We start from the raw sequence: 6,896 nt of genomic DNA, 5'->3' as shown, positions 1-6,896 counted from the left end.
TTTCCTTCCATTTCTATTTTTTGGAACAGTTTCAGAAGGATAGGTATTAATTCTTCTTGAAATGTTTGGTAGAATTCCCCTGGGAAGCCATCTGGCCCTGGGCTTTTGTGTTTTGGGAGATTTTTGATGACTGCTTCAATTTCCTTAGTGGTTATAGGTCTGTTCAGGTTTTCTATTTCTTCCTGGTTCAGTTTTGGTAGTTGATACATCTCTAGGAATGCATCCATTACTTCCAGGTTATCTAATTTGTTGGCATAGAGTTGCTCATAATATGTTCTTATAATTGTTTGTATTTCTTTGGTGTTGGTTGTGATTTCTCCTCTTTCATTCATGATTTTGTTGATTTGGGTCATTTCTCTTTTCTTTTTGATAAGTCTGGCCAGGGGCTTATCAATCTTGTTAATTCTTTCAAAGAACCAGCTCCTAGTTTCGTTGATCTGTTCTACTGTTCTTTTGGTTTCTATTTCATTGATTTCTGCTCTGATCTTTATTATTTCTCTTCTCCTGCTGGGTTTAGGCTTTATTTGCTGTTCTTTCTCCAGCTCCTTTAGGTGTAGGGTTAGGTTGTGTACTTGAGACCTTTCTTGTTTCTTGAGAAAGGCTTGTATTGCTATATACTTTCCTCTTAGGACTGCCTTTGCTGTATCCCAAAGATTTTGAATAGTTGTGTTTTCATTTTCATTGGTTTCCATGAATTTTTTTAATTCTTCTTTAATTTCCTGGTTGACCCATTCATTCTTCAGTAGGATGCTCTTTAGCCTCCATGTATTTGAGTTCTTTCCGACTTTCCTCTTGTGATTGAGTTCTAGTTTCAAAGCATTGTGGTCTGAAAATAGGCAGGGGATGATCCCAATCTTCTGGTACCGGTTGAGACCTGATTTATGACCTAGGATGTGATCTATTCTGGAGAATGTTCCATGGGCACTAGAGAAGAATGTGTATTCCATTGCTTTGGGATGGAATGTTCTGAATATGTCTGTGAAGTCCATTTGGTCCAGTGTGTCATTTAAAGTCTTTATTTCCTTGTTGATCTTTTGCTTAGACGATCTGTCCATTTCAGTGAGGGGGGTGTTAAAGTCCCCCACTATTATTGTATTGTTGTCGATGTGTTTCTTTGCTTTTGTTATTAATTGCCTTATATAATTGGCTGCTCCCATGTTAGGGGCATAGATATTTACAATTGTTAGATCTTCTTGTTGGATAGACCCTTTAAGTATGATATAGTGTCCTTCCTCATCTCTTATTACAGTCTTTGGTTTAAAATCTAATTTGTCTGATATAAGGATTGCCACCCCAGCTTTCTTTTGGTGTCCATTAGCATGATAAATGGTTTTCCACCCCCTCACTTTCAATCTGGGGGTGTCTTTGGGTCTAAAATGAGTCTCTTGCAGACAGCATATCGATGGGTCTTGTTTTTTAATCCAATCTGATAGCCTGTGTCTTTTGATTGGGGCATTTAGCCCATTTACATTCAGGGTAACTATTGAAAGATAGGAGTTCAGTGCCATTGTATTGCCTGTAAAGTGACTATTACTGTATATTGTTTGTGTTCCTTTCTGGTCTATGTTGCTTTTAGGCTCTCTCTTTGCTTAGAGGACCCCTTTCAATATTTGTTGTAGGGCTGGTTTCGTGTTTGCAAATTCCTTTAGTTTTTGTTTGTCCTGGAAGCTTTTTATCTCTCCTTCAATTTTCAATGACAGCCTAGCTGGATATAGTATTCTTGGCTGCATATTTTTCTCATTTAGTGCTCTGAATATGTCCTGCCAGTCCTTTCTGGCCTGCCAGGTCTCTGTGGATAAGTCTGTTGCCAATCTAATGTTTCTACCATTGTAGGTTACATATCTCTTCTCCCGAGCTGCTTTCAGGATTTTCTCTTTGTCTCTGAGACTCGTAAGTTTTACTATTAGATGTCGGGGTGTTGCCTATTTTTATTGATTTTGAGAGGGGTTCTCTGTGCTTCCTGGATTTTGATGCCTGTTTCCTTCCCCAAATTAGGGAAGTTCTCTGCTATAATTTGCTCCATTATACCTTCTGCCCCTCTCTCTCTTTCTTCTTCTTCTGGGATCCCAATTATTCTAATGTTGTTTCGTCTTATGGTATCGTTTATCTCTCGAATTCTGCCCTCGTGATCCAGTAGTTGTTTATCTCTCTTTTTCTCAGCTTCTTTATTTTCCATCATTTGGTCTTCTATCTCACTGATTCTTTCTTCTGCCTCATTTAGCCTAGCAGTTAGCGCCCCCATATTTGATTGCACCTCATTAATAGCCTTTTTGATTTCTACTTGGTTCGATTTTAGTTCTTTTACTTCTCCAGAAAGGGTTTCTCTAATAACTTCCATGTTTTTTTCAAGCCCAGCTAGTATCTTTAAAGTGATGATTCTGAACTCTAGATCTGACATCGTACTAATGTCCGTATTGAGTAGGTCCCTGGCAGTCGGTACTACCTCTTGTTCTTTTTGTTGAGGTGATTTTTTCCGTCTTGTCATTTTGTGCAGAGGAGAATAGATTAATGAGAGAACAAAATGCTAGCAGGGTAACAACGTCCCCAGAAAATATACTCTAAACAAATCAGAAAAGACCTGAAGCAGTGGGAAAAGAAAGGGAAAGAGAGAAAAAGGAAAAGGAAAGAAAAAAAGAAAAAAGAAAAAGATAAAGATAAAAACAAACAAAAGCAGAACAAAACAAAAAAAAACAAAAACAGAATGTGATCAAATATGATCAGGCTGGATTATAGATCAGTGCCACACACTAGATTTTGGGTGTATTTTGGTTTGTTAAAAGAAAGTCCCTCCCAAAATTTTAAAGAAAGAAAAACTTATATATGTACAAAAATAAGGGTTGATATGATGAAGGGATGGAATATGACTGTAAAGATGGAAATTATAAAAAATTTTAAAAAAGGATTTGATAAGTTGTTTGAAAAAAGAAAGAAGAGGTTTAAAAAAAAAAAAGAAAGAAAGAAAAAAGGGAGAGAATGTGATCAGGCAGGGGAGTAGAAAAAAACCATACACTAGAGATTTAGAGTATATTTTGATCTGTTAGAAGAAACTATCTCAAGATTTTAAAGAGAGAACAACTTATATATATATGCCAAAAATATGGGTAACTACTATGAAGGGATAGAATATGACTTTAAAAATGAAAAATAAAAATGTTTTTTTTTTAAAAAAGGGATTGATAAGATGTTGGTTGAAAAAGGGAAAAAGAAAAATTCAAAAAAAAAGAAAAAAGGAAAAAAGAAAAAAACACAGTTAAAAAAAATAATTAACTTTGAAAGACTAAAGAATCATGGTAAAAAAGCCATGAATTCTATGTGCAGTGTTCCCCTAGCGCTGGAGTTCTGCCGTTCTCATTGATCGGTAAACTTGGTCTTGGCTGGCTGTTCTTGCTGATCTTCTGGGGGAGGGGCCTGTTGCCGTGGTTCCCAAATGTCTTTGCCGGAGGCAAAATTGCCCCGCCCTTGCCGGTCCGGGCTAAGTAATCTGCTCGGGTTTGCTCTCCGGAGCTTTTGTTCCCTGCGAGCTTTCCGTACAGCTTTGGAGGCGGAGAGTGAAAATGGTGGCCTCCCAGTCTCCGCCCCGGCGGAGCCGAGAACTCGGGGTCCCGCTCCTCAGCGAGCCCCCAGAGAAAAGCCGTCAGTCACTCCCGTCTCCCCGGTCTCCGGCTGCACTCCGCGCTCACCCGGCCTGTGACCACGCCTTTCTATCTGGCACCCGACCCCGGGTGGAGTCTCCAAACCCAGCAGATCCCCACGGTGCACTCCCGCACCTCTCCTCCCGGGGGAAGAAGGTGAGTCTCCCCGGATCTCCCGGTCCCTGCTGGAGGAGCTGTGGCCCGACTGTGCCGCGGATCACGGTTTATGGCAACCCCGAGCTGAGAGCCCGCGCCTGGGCTCCGTCTCTGCAGCCGGCTTCCCTGCTCCGATACCTGGGAGCTCTGCCGCACTCAGGCACCCCCGGTCTTTCTGTGACCCCGAGGGTCCTGAGACCACACTGTCCCGCGAGGGTTCCACCCCCCACTTCGCCACCAGAGTGCCGTCCCTCAGCGGAGCAGACTTCTAAAAGTTCCGATTTTGTGCTCCGTGGCTCTATCACTTGCCAGAAGCGGCCGACGGAGGCCCCTCCCCCGCCGTCTATCCTCCCGAATATTGCCTCGGATTCACTTCTCCGCACGTCCTACCTTCCAGAAAGTGGTCGCTTTTCTGTTCAGAGAGTTGTTGCTCTTCTTTTCTTTGATCTCCTGTTGAGTTTGTAGGTGTTCAGAATGGTTTGATCCCTATCCAGCTGAATTCCTGAGAGGAGACGAAATCCAGGTCTCCTACTCCTCCGCCATCTTGCTCCGCCCCCCTTTTTTATTTTTTATTTTTTAATTTTTTTAATACAATCTTTTTTAAAAAGCCATTTCTTGTAAATGACATAAAGATGCATCTTATTTTATTTTATTCCACCAAAGACTGGAGAAGACCCCTTTGCAGATTTCTGGAGCTCTTTGCACAGCTTCCTCCTCACTGCAACCCTGTTCTGCAATTCAAGCCACTTTGGTCTCCAAGATCATATTTCAGATTCCTCAACTAAGCCAGACCATTGGGCTCTGCCTTATTTCCTTGTTCTTATGTCACAGTTCAGAAATTGCTTTTGGGCAGGGTTCAACTCTTTTTCTCCCCTTCTCTCAAGTATCACACTCCTGTGCTGTTGTCTAGTATTTTGAAGACAGTTGTTTCATATCTTTTGTCCAGTTTGGAATCAAGCTACATTGTCATGAGCCAAAGCTAAGTCCATAGTACAGGTGACTTATAGGAGCCAAATGCAATGTTGGAACATGGCATGTAAAATTTATGATTTATTTCTGAATTTAAGTATCATTTTATGAGTTGTATTGATAAACAGTACAAAGATTGCCCACATAGAAATTAACAAAATGATGTAAACTCGGTGATGACTCAAGAAGAATGATCTAATTTGAGTGCATTACTTACCTCGACTCTTAGCTTGTCAGGGATGGTAACTGGGACTAATGTCTGTTCCTGTCACTTGCACTTGCTATCCCGTAGCCACCATGCATGAGTGTATCTCCATCCATGTTGGCCAGGCTGGTTTCCGGATTGGCAATGCCTGTTGGGAACTCTATTGCCTGGAACACCTCCAGCCTAATGGCCAGATGCCAAGTGATAAGACCACTGGAGGTGGAGATGACTCCTTCAACACCTTGTTCAGTGAGATGGGTCCTGGCAAGCACACCTTCAACACCTTCAGTGTTTGCAGACCTGGAACCCACAGTCATTGATGAAGTTCACAGTGGCACCAGCTGCCACCTCTTCCACCCTGAGCAGCTCATCCCAGGCGAGGAAGATGCTGCCGATAACTATGTCTGAGGGCACTACACCATTGGCAAGGAGATCATTGACCTTATCTTGGACCAAATTCAGAAATTGGCTGACCAGGGCATAGGTCTTCAAGGCTTCTTGGTTTTGTACAGTTTTGGAGGGGGAACTGGTTCCGGGTTCACCTCCCTGCTGATAGAATGTCTCTCTGTTCTAATTACGGCAAGAAGTCCAAGCTGGAGCTCTCCATTTACCCAGCGCCCCCAAAATTTGCACAGCTGTAGTTGAGCCCTACAACTCCATCATTACTACCATACCACCCTGCAACACTCTGCTTGTGCCTTCATGGTAGACAATGAGGCCATCTATGACATCTGTCAGAGAAACCTCGATATTGAACACCCAACCTACACTAATCTAAATAGGTTGATAGGTCAGATTGTGTCCTCCATCACTGCTTCCCTCAGATTTGATGGAGCCCCGCATGTTGATCTGACAGAATTCCAGACCAACCTGGTGCCCTATCCCCGCATCCACTTCCCTCTGGCCACCGACCCCCCCATCATCTCTGCTGAGAAAGCTACCATGGACAGCTGACTGTAGCAGAGATCACCAATGCAGGCTTTGAGTCAGCCAACCAGATGGTGAAATGTGACCCTCAGCATGGTAAATACATGGCTTGCTGCCTGTTGTACTGTGGCGACGTGGTTCCCAAAGATGTCAATGCTGCCATTGCCACCATCAAGACCAAGCGTACCATCCAGTTTGTGGACTGGTGCCCCACTGGCTTCAAAGTGGGCATTAACTACCAGCCTCCCACTGTGGTGCCTGGTGGAGACCTGGCCAAAGTACAGCGAGCTGTGAGCATGCTGAGCAACACCACAGCCATCGCTGAGGCCTGGGCTCGCCTGGACCACAAGTTTGACCTGATGTATGCCAAGCGTGCTTTGTTCACTGGTATGTGGGGGAGGGCATGGAGGAAGGAGAGTTTTCTGAGGCCCGTGAGGACATGGCTGCCCTTGACAAGGATTATAAGGAGGTTGGTGTGGATTCTGTTGAAAGAGAGGGTGAAGAAGTAGGAGAAGAATACTAATTACTATTCCTTTCAGCCCTGCAACATGTCACACTCAGAATTTTAGCTTCCACACCTAGCCAACAGGCATTAAAGCTTTCTAGTTAGATTGCTTCACTTTTAACTGTGATCACGTCTTACTTTTCCATGTGTACCTGTAAGATTTTTCCATCATGTCTTAAGTAAAGGCTTTAAGAAAGAAAAAAAAAAAGTATTATCGAACCTGGCCCTACTATCAATAGAACACAGATAATGTAAAATCTTGATTATTATAAGGCAGAAAAATAAATTGTATGTAATATATAATAACTTACCATTTATGTATATCTTTATTTTATTACTTATATGAACATCCCTGGCCCATCAATAGACCCACCCAGACATGTACAATAATTAAATCCAGTTGTCTTTGACATTTTGCCAAGTTTCAATCACATTAAAACAATCTATTCTACAGATTTGATTTTTTTTGTTGTTGTTACAAAGGTATGTTTTTCAAGGTGAA

The 6,896-nt window shown here is 42.4% G+C and overlaps 1 pseudogene; it reads left to right on the top strand.

The window, feature by feature from the left end:
- Nucleotides 1-5,054: 5,054 nt before the first annotated feature.
- Nucleotides 5,055-6,427, top strand: LOC118538613 (tubulin alpha-1A chain-like; annotated as a pseudogene).
- The last annotated feature ends 469 nt before the right edge of the window (nucleotides 6,428-6,896 follow it).

Source organism: Halichoerus grypus, chromosome 3, assembly GCF_964656455.1.
Source record: "Halichoerus grypus chromosome 3, mHalGry1.hap1.1, whole genome shotgun sequence".
NCBI classification, from domain to species: domain Eukaryota; kingdom Metazoa; phylum Chordata; class Mammalia; order Carnivora; family Phocidae; genus Halichoerus; species Halichoerus grypus.
Note: the sequence above shows the minus strand (reverse complement) of the source record. Positions and strands in the feature narration are given on the sequence as shown.